This window comes from Tachypleus tridentatus, chromosome 13 (assembly GCF_004210375.1).
Source record: "Tachypleus tridentatus isolate NWPU-2018 chromosome 13, ASM421037v1, whole genome shotgun sequence".
NCBI lineage: Eukaryota > Metazoa > Arthropoda > Merostomata > Xiphosura > Limulidae > Tachypleus > Tachypleus tridentatus.
This window is the reverse complement of record NC_134837.1, coordinates 87,586,518-87,603,051: the sequence shown is the minus strand read 5'-3', so window position 1 is coordinate 87,603,051 and position 16,534 is coordinate 87,586,518. Positions and strand designations below refer to the sequence as shown.

The 16,534-nt window shown below is 31.4% G+C and overlaps 1 protein-coding gene across 3 annotated transcripts in view; it reads left to right on the top strand.

Moving 5' to 3' along the window:
• The window catches only part of LOC143237974 (glutamate receptor 1-like), a 135,677-nt gene that overhangs the window by 54,402 nt on the left and 64,741 nt on the right, over nt 1–16,534 (top strand). The window lies entirely within an intron of this gene.

The window sequence follows — 16,534 nt, the reverse complement described above, 5'->3', positions numbered from 1 at the left end:
TTCTTTTTTAGTTCATTTCCCAAAAAAATCACAGAAAAAAGAAATGAATAGTAATTCTATAAAATTCCACCTTTCTAAAGCGCTTAGACTTTTGAATTTTATTCATTTCTATACTTCTTGAACGTACATATTTTCCTAACAACATGAATACGTTGAAAATACTGATCAGTCTGATAAACTGTATTTCCTGTTTCTTCTTCAGAAATAAATCGTTTATTTTTACTTAAAATTATTATTCTATGCAACTTGAATACGTGCCAAATCTAAAGCCAGGTTTTCATTAGTCGGAATTGCTCCACTTTATTATAGCAAACCTTATATTATTGACGTAAAATATATTCGATACTTCTATTATTTTCCATTTTTTGTTGTATCTTGTGTATAAGTGACAATCTGAGAGTAGCGGGTTCGAATCTCTATCACATCAAACATGTTCGCTCTCTCAGCCGTGGGGAGTTATAATGGTACGGGCAATCCCACTATTCGTTGGTAAAAGTTTGTTTGTTTTTTGAATTTCGCGCAAAGCTACTCGAGGGCTATCTGCGCTAGCCGTCCCTAATTTAGCAGTGTAAGACTAGTGGGAAGGCAGCTAGTCATCACCACCCTCCGCCAACTCTTGAGCTACTCTTCTAGCAACGAACAGTGGGATTGACCGTCACATTATAACGCCTCCACGGCTGAAAGGGCAAGCATGTTTGGTAAGACCAGGATTCGAACCCGCGACACTCAGATTACGAGTCAAGTGCCTTAACCTCCTGGCCATGTCTAGTCCGTTGGTAAAAGAGTAGCCTAATAGTTGGCAGTGGGTAGTGATGACCAGCTGCCTATCCTCTAGTCTTACACTGTTAAATTAGGGACGGCTAGCGCAGATAGCCCTCGTGTAGCTTTGAACGAAATTCAAAATAAACAAAACAAATGTAAGTGACTCGAGAATGCTTTCTTCTTGAGCTACCTTTTTACAGAAAGTAATATCTTATTTACAGTAAATATACACTCAGTTTCTTAATGATCTTATTAACAGGTAAATAATAAGAAGTAATAAAACGTATTAAAAATTATCTTTTTATTAAATAAACGGCGATTCTAATCAACATTACAAAAACTAACTTTATGATCAGTATTTGTATGTATATTAATTTTGATCAATATTTAACTATTTACCAAATTCATATATTTCATTAAGGCTTTTGCAATGTTATAAAAATGATAGCTTTTTTAAATTTTTATTTATTACTTCCAAATACTTTTAATACAATGCATAACTGAAGTGCGTGACTGAAAAGAGTGATATATTACAATGTTTTCATGGTTTATAAGCACTTGTTTTCGAATTTTCGTTTCTTCTTTGCAGACTTCAGTTCCCAAAGCTACTATTACTGTATTTTTGATACACTGTTGCTCATTTGCTTAAAGCGATATACACATTACCTGAATGAATAAAACCATCTACTCTTTGTCTATTAGGCTGCACTTCACTTGACTAAGGCGTCTTTAACTCCAACTCCAGTAAAATTTAGTTTTTGTGTTTTGATTATATTTCTAAGATTGTCACGCGATCGCACTTTGTTTTATTCTCAGTCTTTTTAACTGATAAGTATTTGAAGAACATTAAATATCATGTAATAAAAATGTGTATCTTGCATTTCTTGCTCAAATTTATATTTTTAATGGATTTATTTATAAGCCCTTTTACGGATATATGGAAAATGTGTGTGTGTAGGTAACGAACAAAGTTAAAACATATCAAAAGTAAGTTTCAGATTTTAACATAAAGTCAGTATACCATTGTTATTATAAGCGGTTAAATTAATTAATATAGTTTTTCATACTAACATATAATTATAACGAATGAGTAAGAGTAATTAATATTCAAACGTTCATTCCATACGATTTGAAAGAATGAAGACCAAACTATTTCTAGTAATTATTTACCATATCCTAAAGTACTGAAGATTTCTGTTAATTTCTCTAAATACGTAATTTAAATAGATGGTTTCAAATGGATCAATATTATCTTTTTTAAAGTAATAATTTATAGTTTTAGTGACTATAAGTTGCTCGTATAAATACATACACTAACGAGCATCATGGTTGATAAACAAAGATGCTTTGTTTGATTTATCGATTAAGAACAAGCCCATTCTTTTATGTATAAAAACAAAATCCACAAGAACTAAGGTCATACATTCTTGGTTATTCTAAAATATCTACATTGATTAAAGTCTTTTTTCTATCAATTGCTTCTTTACCGTAGAAGAATAATTATTCATTAAATTCTAATCGGGAACTTTATAAAACCTGAAGTAATTTCAGTAAGCTTATAATGCTTTAGTAAAGTTTGGGAAGCCATGATATTTTCTATTATATTCTTAACAAGAATTTTCTTAGCTAATACAGTGAGTTTTTTATTTATAATAAATTATCGTGTATGTCTCATATTGTTATTGTTTTATAGTTTGGTTTCTCTATAAAATTATATTTTATTTTCAACGTTAAATTTCTATTAAACCTATCTGCTGCAATCTCAGTATTAACCACAATGAAGGTAGTGAGTCAGTTTCACCTACCATCCGCCACTCTTGTACAGTATCCACAACTTAAAATACAGATTTGAATTCGATTCGATATCTCCAAAACCCACAGAGCCAACTTGACTCCATGTTTTTATAGATTTACACTCCAAAATCTTGTTCAGTAACAATTACCATTGTATTTCAGAAGAGTAAAATTTCATTACAAAATTATACATTTGTTACATATAAACCCAAATTGACTTTATAGTATTTTTGTATGTCAATCATCAATCGTTATTTTATGATATAAACTACAGTATGTACTATAGTGTAATATAAAAATGCGTATTACTGTGCGTTTATACGGAGTTAATCCATTAAAGATTTTCTACTGAAGACAATGCAGTATATTTAAACGTGCTCTTCTTAGATCATTCAGGCTGTACAAACCTGTTACCATGAAAATAATTCAACATTTTTTCCAACATAAATTGATTTTCTGAATCAAAATAAAAATTATTTATTATTACAAAAAGCTCCACCGGTATCAAGGCACATAAGGATAATTATTAAAAGAGTTGGTTAAAATAATTACCCAAATTTTGTTAAAGTACTGCAGAATAGTCCAATATACTTTCGAATCTAATATTTCTAAGCATTTATTTCTAAATTTAGCACAGAACACGAGCCAATATTAAAGTCATAAATCAAAATTATATGTATCTACATTACATAATTATAAGAGTGTTTCTTTTCATTTTACAATAATATTTTATACTGGTTTAGGAAAGAGATAATATAACACTTTATAGTTCTAACTGTAACAAGAGATCAGGCTTACCAACAATAAACACGGTGTTTAATCTACTCTAGGTTGTTCTGTGAAAGCGCATACCAAATTGGATACTTTAAGAATTTAATTATATAAAGGTATAATCCAAGTTTGTTAAGGTAATTTTTTGGAATTATAAAAAATAGACTAATTTTGAAGTTAACAGTAATTGCTTTAGTCAGGATTTTAAAACATTATAAACTACTAAACCTAAATGTATTCAGTAGGTGTTTTTAATATTTTTCTTTCATTTTAAACCTCATAAAATACTTCGAGCTCAAACATCTCAGCTAAACATTTACATTTTCATCAAAAAAAAAAAAAAAACTTAATCCATTTAATATTTTTTACCGGAAGACTTGTTAAATGTTCTCAACCTCGTATAATAAGTAACATATTAAAGTATAATAGAGTTTTCAACATTATTGTAATTTGAGGTTTTCATTTTTCAAACAACTTGCTGATTTTATTTAGAATAAATTACTTAAACTATCTCTGGCTGTATGTTATTTAAAATATAGATGGATCTGGGTATCAGTAACCCCAAGATCTTAGAATAAACCAAGACTCTCAAACATGTAGATGGTTTAAGCTAATCATTTAGAATCTTTATAAATGAATTTGTGTAAAAAAACAAATACAAATAAAATATTGTTATTCTATATCGTGAGGATAAAATGTTTAATAGCACTGTCTTTGTCATAGCCTCAACTCTTCGAGTATCACAAGATAAGCTCATTAAATAAGGAAAAATGTCGTGAACTAGAGATACGGATTAATAAATCTGCCTAAACAATTGCATAAAGATAAGACACCTATCGCCTATATATCAGATTTTGCTTTCATAATAACTAGATATTTTATTGAACGCTGAACTGCGTCGCTTTATTGTGATAGCTTCTCAAAGTCTACTGGTCCTGTTGCCAAGCAACCATGTCTGACCATGTTGTTCTTCAGCTTTACACGAATAACAGATTAGAGAACGTTTTAAAATGTGTTTTTGTATACAGCTGGTATGACGAAACACAAAGTATAGAGGGATGCCAAGTAAAATTTGAAGGTTTTTGTAACACATTACTCGTTCTGGATTATGCAAGATACTGAACGATAGTTATTCAGACAGACAGACGTAGATTAAATTTTAAAATCTACATATATGTTTATACTTGAAATCTACTAGACTTTTTGTTTGTCTAACCACAACACAATGTGGTCATTTTTATGTAGATACATTATATTAAACATTAAAATTTCCTAATAACAATTTTGTTAGCTATTTGCGAGTCTAGTATTAAAACCTTTTGTTATGGTTTTTTCTTTATATCTTGCTATGGGTCATTAAAGACACTTGATTATTTATGCTTATTGTTTTGTTTTTATGTAAGTTACAAGTTCTAGCTCTTTGTAAAATCAGAACATTTTTTTCTTTTGAATTCACAAAATAAAATATTAGTTCTTATTTATTTGCTTCAGCATTTTTGCGCAAAGCTACAAACGGGCCATCTGAGCACAACTATTTTCCAATTTTCAGCCGACAGACTAGAGGAAAGGCTACTACTCAACAGCACACACCACCAACCCCTAAGCTATTATTCCAAGAGAGAATAATTGGCTTTCTCCATCACACTTGTATCGCACTTCTGGCTCCAAAGTTCGGAGTTCGTCTCCATGACAACCGTTAGTGAACCATAACCCTTCGGAATTGTGGAATCGAAACCCCTTACTGAACGCACTCGGATTTTCATCCGTAGGAAAGTTATAATGAGTAGACCAATCTCACTCATCGTTGAGTGGCGTAGTAGCTGGAAGTTGGTGATGTTAACTTGCTGTTTTCCCTTTAGGCTATACTTCAAAATTAGCGCATACAACAATCATGGAAAGTTGAACGAAAGTGCGTTTAGTAGTAAATACATTAATACGGTTGTTATATAAGTGAGTGTGGAGTTCTAGAAGGTAATGTTTGTGGTTTTAAAGATTTTAAGAATATTTATGTTTAATAAAAGAATCTCTACAAATATATGTTAATAATACACTAAAATGAATATTTCTCTATTGAGCGCGTTTCAAGCACCTGTTCTTTGTTTCTAATAGGATGATAACCCCTAAACTTCATCTGTGATAAGTTATTTTTAGTTTGTAGGTGTTGCCTTGCTTTATATGTGATTATACATATCCGAAATAGTTTTCGTGTAGATACCTATACCATGACACGGTATGTTTACACTACTTATAATTTGAAAAATATACTGGGTCCAGTGTGGCCAGGTGGTTAAGGCACTCTGAGAGTGGCAGGCTTGAACCCCTATCACACCAAACATGCTCCCAGTTTCAGCAGTGGGGGCGTTATAATGTGACGGTCAATACAACTTTTCGTTGGTAAAAAAGTAGCTGCCTTCCCTCTAGTCTTACACTGCTAAATTAGAAATGGCTAGCGCAGATAACCCTCATGTAGCTTTGCACGAAATTAGTTTAAGGTAATTATAACATTTGTTTCTACCTCGTCTATAGACTATCCATTACAACATAGTTTGTATACAGAAACACGATAAATACAACAAAAATATCAAAAATTTTTCTTTAGAAGTGTTGTCTTACGTACATGTATAACATTTACAAAATCCAAAAAGAATAGCAAAAGTCAATACGAGTGTGCTTAGAAATACTTTGGGATGATGCAATGCTCAAACATTTGTTTGCATTTTTTTTTCTATTTTATGAATCTCTTAAAATTATTTTTCTTTAATCTCGTATTTTCCTTGTACAGTAAACCTACACGATAGTCTAGATGACTTTGAATTCACTAGGTTATACGAACAATTATCGTCTTCACAAAGAAACTCGAGTAAAAAAATCTTATTTATCAAAATACTTATATTAATTTAAGTATCTCTAAATAAAGATAATGTAACGCCGTCTTTCTTCAATGTTATACTCATTTTAAACAAAGATAAAAAATATGATGTACGTCGAAAATATCAGCTGATGAAATGAAAGTAAAACAATGAAAAAAAAATTTAGGTGCTGAAACGTTTAGTATTTAACGTTTCAAAAACCCATATTCACAAGTCTTCAGATCGTGTGGGTCTTATTTATATACCTATACTTCCATAACTTTCCAGTTTGTGATTTATAACCTATTTATTGACTTTTCGATTCTTGTTTTTCTACGCAAGTTTATTTGTTTTTGGATTTAACAACTTTCTAGCATTTATTATAAATTTAATATCATCATCATGTTCGAAAGAATCAAACAATATTTTCTTCAGAATAATCATTTTACAACCATGTTAGCCTCACCGGTTTAGTACTTCTTTTCGATGCTTTATTGACCTAGATAAAAAAAAAATTCACAGAACCCTTTTTGTGGAATACATCTTGCATTGCACAAATTTTATTGGAGAAATAAACTTATTTGCAATTTTTAATGTGCAGCTGATGTCATTATAATAACAAATTCCAGTAACTCACTAGACGTTGTTGGCTATAAAGTTGTATTTGACGTGCATATTGAAGGAATTTTATTCAGATGTTAAATCTGATGAAGTGTTAACACGGTAATACAAAAACATATGTGTCTTTTTCCTCTTAGTTTCAGTGTAGAAATTTTCAAAACATGATATTTGTGCACATAAGTTTAATTTCTTTTTATATATATTGTGTTGATCAAGAAAGTAGTTTGATTTATTTTACTCCAGTTACATATTGTTCTGTGTCATTTACTAGAAGTATCACCCACTGTCTTCTGGCGAGAAAATTACTCAAGGTTTGAAAATGATGAGAATTATTCAGTCTATTCACGATCTGGGTAGTATTTCTTAAAGCTAGAGTTATAGTATTTTCAGAACACACTCTACAAGAAAAGCAATTATATTTATCCCGAATTAAGAAGAATTATATTCAATAGTCAGAGAGTGTGGAATTATTTTGCATTAAATGTTTTGTCGAATCTCACTCTCTTAAGTGAACCTATCTTGTCATTCTTTGCAGAAATCAGTTAAAGCAAAATACTGCACAGTTGACAGGTAAGGAGAATTTCTATATCATGGCCACATGATATTCCACTGTGGAGTTTTTTTGTGTGTTTTGTCTAACATGTTTACCACACTTACATAAACTCTTGTATTCAGGTTTAAGGGCTTCATTCTAAGAAACAGGAATTTTCGAAAACATATAGGACTTACAAGTAAGTAGGATATTTAATCCCTAAAGACAAATGGTTGTCTAAGAGGAATACTGATGTAGGAGAAGTTCCCTCCTGAACATTCAACTTTATCTGAAACTGTGAAAATCTATGATTTATTTTTACTGCACCATATGAGCCAAAAAAAGAGAGATACTAGTATTATGACAATCCAAATCAACTTATTACTCTCTCTCCCCAGAAAGTGACCCCAGTGTTAGAGAGCATAAACTACTTAAAGCCATCTTAATCATGTAATAACTGGCGAGTCTAAGATTGAAAATAATAATCTCTGTAGGGTTCAAAGGCCTTTTACATTCAAAACAGTCTCACCCCGGTTTTCCTCAAAACCACAAAAGAGTAAAGGAAAAAGAATAGCGATGCATTTAGTGGATACCATTCAACAACAGGAGTTATCTTACTTATGGATGAGACAGGGAGCACCTTGTGGAGAGGGTGGTGAATTATGGTGGAACAGTTGCAAGCCTGTCAGAGTTGTAAAGTATCCTGTAAAGACAACCATAAAGCATGGATAAATCTAATGTAAAAAAAAAATAACAATTTTATGAGATTCGTGATGACGAAAACCCTCCCTTGAAGTACAAATGTATTTTCAAGATCAATTCATCATAATGTCACCATGGATTAGGGACCAGCTATTTATTTAAAAGTCAAGGTCCCTAAACATTCCTATCACTCACAGTTTTTATGATATTTCAGCACGTCATTGGTTGAGTTTGTGCACTTTTGACAGAAAACAGTGATGCTAAATCTTATGTAGTGCACTTTATCATATATATAATCTCCTCATACACAGTGATGGGGTTATATTTTCTATCATTATATATTGACATGCATATCATTGTAACTGAATAAACATTAGTTTTAGTTTTATGTATTTTAGCTAAAAAGTCTCAATTTATTTTAATTCTATCAGTTATTATTCGTTTTATAAAAACTAAAAGAAAAACTTGACAGTTTTGTTGCTTTTAGAGGTTAACACGTTATACGCCACAACTGTTTACATGTGACTTTTTGAAGGTAACTTGAGATGGATACCGAAGTAATTTCCATATGTGACGGAGCAGTCTATTAGGAGATAGTAGTATATGTGATAATTTGTAATTGTGATATATGCATATAGCAATGCACGTGTAGAAATGATTATGTGTGATCGGTCTCACACGTGTGTAATGCATATTACTTAAGTTACTCATGAGTGGTGTATGAATAAGTTGCACAGAACATAACAGTTAAGCAAATTGTGAATGAAAATACTGTATTTGTTGTGATGCTTAAAACTATGCAGTATAGACAATGTTTTCTGGAAGATATAGAGTACCTATTATTTGCATTAGCATTAGTGATAGAATTCTTCAATTTTGACATTGAAATACTTAGCAGATAATGGATTTTCATTGAAAAATAAGAGTAACAAGAAAACTTACACTTCGTCTGAAAGAAAATGTGGTTTCTTAATTTGTTTTTCAGTAAAAGTAATACAAGGTATTTTTATTGGACTGAATAAATATTTTTATAAGTCGGTGACATTATCGACAGTGGATAAAATTTATAAAAGAAGCTTGAATAACATAAACGAAGTAGACTTTGTAATGATGCACTATATCCAATTATGAAGACTGGAATATTTTATAAGCACGCAGTTGTAATGATTGTTGACATTGTTTCCATACAAGGTACAGTCGGAGATAATTGAAACTTATGTGCTGAAACTTTGTATTTGCACATAGATAGTACTAAAGTTCCATGGGGAAGAAGTTCCAAAGCAGATGTATAAGTGCCACCTAATTTTCATAATCAAAAGTAAGTGCTTGGTGTCCACTAATAAAGCTCATCTCATATGTGCAGAAACCATTTTCTTCAGTCACAACCATGTTTCTTCCCTGCTGGAACCCGGAGCTCTATTCATGCAGCAACCAGGCAGTAGTTGGAAGAATGGGAGTGATCTGTAGGATAAACTGTGTTAGCTGCTGTCACGGGAATGTTAGCAGCACAGCTATATGTAGCTGCCGAGCAGGGATAAATGTTTTACAGGCAATAAATAATAGGCATAAGAAAATGTAAAGTCTATAGAAATGTCACTTGGTTAAGGAGGAGTTTTGTTATTCTAGATCTAAAACGTACTTACAGACAAGTACATGTCTTTAACTGAATAGTTATGTTTCCAACTTACATGCCTAGTTGACCTTTTGATCAGTCAGAGTTAGTTTGAATTTACATTTTCAACCCTGTCTTTTGTTTTTTAGGACAGCCAAAACGTAGCATATACAAACACTATATGTTTCCTATCTCCTTGCATAATTAGTTGCTGGTAATCTAGGAGAGAAAAAACAACAAACTATTCTGACACTCTTTTCGTATTGTACAAAACTGATATACTTCTTTCTTTTTATAGTTTGTTTATAACTTCATAACTTACAAAATCTGTAGTCATATTAGTTCATTGAAAAAATTCTATTGTGGATATTTTTCTTTTGATGTGAGGCAAATCTGTATTAAAATATCTCATACTGACATGTAATAAACTATTTGAATACTGTCTCCAGTTTGTACAAAAGTAAATACTTATATAGCTAAAATCCGGCGTTCGATTCCTTGCGGCAGACACGGCAGAGAACACAATGTGGCTTTGGTCTAAAACAAAAAAATATTTAACTTTGAATATAATTATTATTAAACATAAATTTGAAATCATAAACACTAGATATGAATAAAGTTTAATTCTGGTGTATATTTTGTTGTTGTTATTTAGCATATTTTATATTCATAAGTATGTTTAACGGTAATTTTCAAGCTTAAACCTCTATCCTGGTCATTTGATTTTAATTTGTTATTGGTCTTTGATAAAAGATTAATAAAAGCTATATTTTCCCTACAGAAATATGGAAGGCAATTATCAGTATAAAACAGATTTATATCCAACAATTTAATATTTACTTACAGTGCTTTATTTATTATGAATTACGTTGTTTCTTATTAAAATTCTATGGTGAAACATGACGGTCTTATTATCCTTCTTTTTGCAATGTATTTGTAGCAAACCTACTTTGTGATGAACCAAATCTGTGCTGTATAGTTATTTAACATTGCGAGCAGCTGGTGCTAATTTGTGAAGCACTACAAGGAACTTCGACGTTAATTAACCTCGTATATAATCAGCAGTCGCATTTCTGTGTTCGTAAGAGTCGACAGCAACAGTATTTTATGAACCATATATCTGACACTTGACAGTTTAACTATATCCAAGTGCGAAAGTATTTTATAACATTGATAAAATTTTCACGAATCTGTTAACGTTCCCCAAAATAGAGCCTCGCCTTTAATACAGCTGATAAGACATTTAATAATTCACATTTGAAATTCAAAGTGTGCTTTATAATATACATCCAAATATTGTATACATTTATGAAACTGTGTGAATGTATTCAAAATGCATAGATAGTACAGTTAGATAGATTATATTCTTGTATATGATAATAGTCATCAACTCTACACTAAAACATAGAAGTAGTTACAGCTATCCAGTACATGAGGCTTATCGCTTGTCTCCCTACGGATGTTTAAGTTAACTGCTTTCCAGGAGAAACATCAGACACACGATCCTTTACTCTGATTGGTTGATAGACGCTCCTGTTGGGTTCGGTGGCAGGCAAACGTCCATAAAACCTATTATGTAACTACGACGGAATCTAATAACGGTTTCTTCTAGCGCTCGAACATCCATGCCTGAATATTACAATAGTATCAGACTCCATCTCTCATGCCACATTCAGAGATTTACTACTTCTTTCGAAACAAATGCACTAAAAGCACCAAGCTCGCCTTGAGTACAGAGAGCTAGAATACATTAAAGCTAATGAAAATAAAACAGGCTATATAATTTGATTCAGACGCTTTTTTACTTTATTATATATATTTTTTGCATAAATAAAAGAAAAGCTATTGTTATTTCTGTTCTCTAACAGTATCAGACACACTCACATATGATTCTGTTACCCTAAATGTGGTTAACTTGTAATACACTAATATGTTTATTTCATTGTGGGATAAACAAAACTATACTTCACTAGTTTTCAAGCTCACTTAGTGAACAATCGCTAACCGAATGGTTGTGTATTACCACACGTTTACAACCAACATCAGATACACCTTAATTTACGCGTATACACAACCAGAATAATACCTCCTACTTCTATCGGCCTGTTATGGAAGATACTCATAGACGACATTTGAAATTAGGAACAGTTACAGATTATCTTAGTATATTTGCAAAATTAAAAAAATACAAACAAAATACAATTTTATTCTTATAAACTAATCACAAAGAAACCTTAAAACACTAAAAACAATATAATTAGATGCATAATAATGAACATCCAGACACTCGGTATTTAAAAGTAGCAGACACCGTAAGAGGAATATTTTTTATCCTTGTGTTTTCAAACTACACTTTATATTTCATCTAATCAGCTTCGTCTTAAATTCCAGTTTTTTATCTTGTATAACAACTAAAAAGAGACGAAAATGTATTTCTGATTATATCAAAATAAAGTTTAAACTTGTATTTATTTAAATATAAGCTAAGCAGGAACTAAGTAAACTTAAAACTCTTATTACATGTCGTCATGTTTTAATCATATATATATACATTAACGCCAATTGGCACTTTACTAAAATACTGTTTTAGAATATATCAGTATTTTATTAAGATGTAGAGCAAAACTGTATTTTAGTAAACTAACGATATGAACTAACGATTAAAAGAAATATTTTTAATAACAATTTGTCTTCTTACTTATTTTAAATCATATTATGTTAAGTTTTCCACATGTATAGGAGATAATGAATAAAACATCATGTCTAATCAGCATATATTCATTATATAACATTTAATTTATTATACTTTGTTTTAACTTCACAGCTTTTAGAATAAGAAATTTCTTAGTCTAGAGAATTGTTCAGAAAAAAAATGGAAAGCCAGCCTTATACAAACATACTTCGCACAAGTGGAGAATTTCCAAGTTTAAGAGATCATACTTTCACATACACACGTACATGTGATTAGCACAAAATGGTAAATGTCTATATAGACATTAAAACAATGTAGGTCTGCCGCGCGATTATTTCTACTCTGATAGCCATAACTATTTCAATTTGCTGTATTTGAAAATAATGATTTTTACATCAAGAAGCATGACTATGATAATAATATGCCTAAAAGTTCCACTTTATCGGTTCATCTTTATGTTAAAGTTAGTCATGTTTGGTATCATAGGAAAAATATCATGTTTTTGGTGATCGCTGCCACCTGACATCTACTATTTCGTTTGTACTAACTACAATAATATCTTCACGTGATCGCTGCCACCCGACTTCCACTATCTCATTTGTACTAGATATTATAAGAATCTCACGTGATCCTGCTACCCGACATCCACTATCTCGTATGTACTAGCTATAATAATTGCTTCACGTGATCCTGCCACCCGACATCCACTATCTCATTTGTACTAGTTATAATAATAGCTTCACGTGATCACTACCACCCGATATCCACTAGCTCGTCTGTACTAGCTATAATAACAGTCTCACGTGAGCATTTTCTTATTATAAGTTATGAGTTCTGTCGGAAACAATATTTTCTACACATCAAGTTTCTAGATGTTTTAGACGCTGACACAACGAGATAACACCTGTTTTGTTTTTTTTCCTTTTGGTGATGTTGTTCAGTTATTACAAACACGCGTCTACAGAAAATAAAATGACCGCCTTAAATATTCCGGAGTCATCAGCTATGGAAAATTTTATCACTGGCCTGTATAAGGTAGAGAATGGTATCAAGGTTGACGTGATGAATACCGCTAAGCTTTCATCCAAATAGATAGCGAGACTGTGAAACTATGGGGCTTTGAGTGTGTTTTACTTCAGCATATAGTAACCAAATTAATTTAGGTATGTGAATAATGTTATAACATGTCTTCGAATTAGTTATTAATTATTATACATAGGACCAAATATTTAATGATTGTATACACGTGTTAAAGATTTACAGGTATAGCAAGGTAAAACCGACTTAAAATCCATAGATATTATGTTCACTTCACCGTTACATGAGGTCTATTGGTATTTCATTGGTTTTCTGACTCAGCTATGCTGATAAGCCTTGAATAAGCCAAACTGCAGCCCACAGTCGAGTGTATATCCAATTAAATAATGCATCAGACCTTTACGTCACGGATTCTATGTATTGTTTCACCTCTAGTGAAAATGAATATAAATCTTTATCATATATATATATATACATTTTCAAAACTGTAAATCGTTGGTGCAAAGTGAGAATAAACAGCTTAAACTATTTTAGTTAAAAAATTTTCTTAGTACTACCATGATGTGTAATTACGGTTATAATATGCACATAATGGATATTTGAACTAACTAACTACGGTTAAAGAAACGGTTTAAAGTTACGTATCTAACAATAAATAATAATATATTTGTAGACAAATCTATTAGCTAAAATTGTTAAAGGTATTTGTCGAGCAGCATCTTATACGGAACATGGATAAAACCCCAAGGCTCAGACGTTTTTATCCCAAATTTAGGCAGTCAGCAACACTCACCACTTACATTACTGTTTTTATTTGAACATCAGTTTGATTATGATTAACATAGCTGTAAGTACATAATGTAATCTGTAGCTTGTCGTGACTCGATCCTTGAATCATCCTATCTGCAACCCAGCATGCCAACCACCAGGGCAGTAGCTAACTATATATATATTTACACTAATTTTAAAATAACATTTCAGACAAACAAAGGTTTTTACAACTATTATTACCATCAGTAATTTGACTTCAATTGTTTGCAAACAAAGATTCATATACTTATTATATTATCAGTTCGACATACGGTCTCATTAACAGTGCCACCAAAGGACTCTATTATGTGTTATTATACATCAAGGCTCAGCTCTTAGGCATAAATAATTCAACCAATTTGTTAAACAATATCAGTAGGCCATCCACCTTGGAAATAATGTGTTTAATGAATTATTTGTCTATTTTATCGAAATTTCGATATTTAGTTAGAAAGACATGCAACTTAAGATAATCACACATAAATAATCACATAGAATCATACTACGTCAGCAGAGCGTCCAGTATTAATAGTCGCGTCACGTAGCACACTCCGATGGAAGAATAGAGTTCCATCCAACTGAGCTCTTCATGTCTATTGAAAATACCTGTTAAAAGATAGTAAACTCTAAAGGTCAAATGATATTTAAATTCGAGTTGATGAGATAAATGTATCATATTAAGGTATGATTATGACAAAAAAGTGTGTTTGTGTGTGTTTTTGTATAGCAGTCACATTAGGCTGTCTATCTATTGTGTATTCCTAGGGAATCGAACCCCTAATTTGAGCGTTGCAAAATCACATACCGCTGTCCCAGCGGTTGACGAAAAAAGGGCGAAATGATTTTATCTTTGTTTTGTCCAAGATATAAATTATACTGTTTATCTACTGTAGTCCATGAAATGTCTGTTTTTATATACCGCAAGAGAAAAGTTGTTTCATGTATATATAACACACAGAAAACTCTGTAACTTCAGTGTAAAGACCCCTGCTACAATAATAATGTACTTGAAAGAAAGAACGCTAAGGTTATAGAAATGTGAAATGTTCTTGACGTGACGTCCTTTACAAATATCCACTATCTCTGACAGTCAAGTGAATACATAGACGAAGATGATAACACAAAACTAAAGAATGAAGCAATTACGCTAATCCCATCAAGTTGTTTATATATATACTAGTGTTTACTCTATATACCATGTATACGCGACAAACTCTATCACATGATATCGTGAGTTTGGGGCAATCGTAACTGCGCACGTGTTTACGCCACTAAGACTGCTTTAACAATTTTTTTAACAACTGCCTTCAATACCTGTTTCCTAGAAAGGTTATCTTAAGACGTGAAAAGTTGCTTCCCTTATATGTAATTCTCAAAAAAACGTAAAAACTCCAATAAAAACTGTAAAACACATCTGCATGTTTCTCCGCATGCACCCAATAAACCTTCATGCTATTAGCAACAGGGACTAAGTAGTGATAAAAAAATGTGAACATGCAAAAACGCATATGAAAAACCGCATAACAGAAAATTCTAAACTGAAAATTTGTATGTATCGATATATGGGCCTAACACATCTTCACACCGGATTTGGTGAAGATCCAACCAAATAAGATGAGAGAATGATAAAAGGAAGAAACATCCTTAAAATCCGCCAAACACAAAATTTGTATGTATCCCCGTAAGGCTCTGATTAACCTTCATACTAATTTTGGTGGAGATCCATCTGTACTATGCGAAATAGTTACATAGATATACAAAAGACAGTACTTTTTTTATCGATATAACTCCATTTTAAAAACAACAAACACAAACCTGGTTTATATTTTCTAGTTTACCAAACGCCACTACACATGTAACCACAGAGAAACGATGTACGGTAATATTACTTACCAAAGCATCTTTCTGTTTTAGTTTCTATACATAGGCATAAATGACAAGTTTTATTTATTGAAAAAAAATATGTTATTCAGTTTTGAATAATCAGCGTTAAGTTACCTTTAGATACAAAAATAATTGCAATTTATGTGCATGGTCAACATTTAAATGTGTACTTTAGCGTCAACTAAGGGTGGACTTCTCATTGTACTGTGGATGTTAGTATTTTTTACTTTAACACAGTTAAAAGTTTGACAAAGGAAATAACTTAAATACATGTATTAAGCAAATAAGTGTTTCTCACAAATATACATAAATTTTATTACATTTCTGAATAAAAAAGATATTAAAATTTCCATAAATAGTATGGCTTTAAATATGAAAAAAAAAACATTTTTGTGTAAACAAAATAATGTTCCTGTTTTCATCTTTTTTGCCACTTGCATCATAATCTTTTCGAATTCATCCATTCT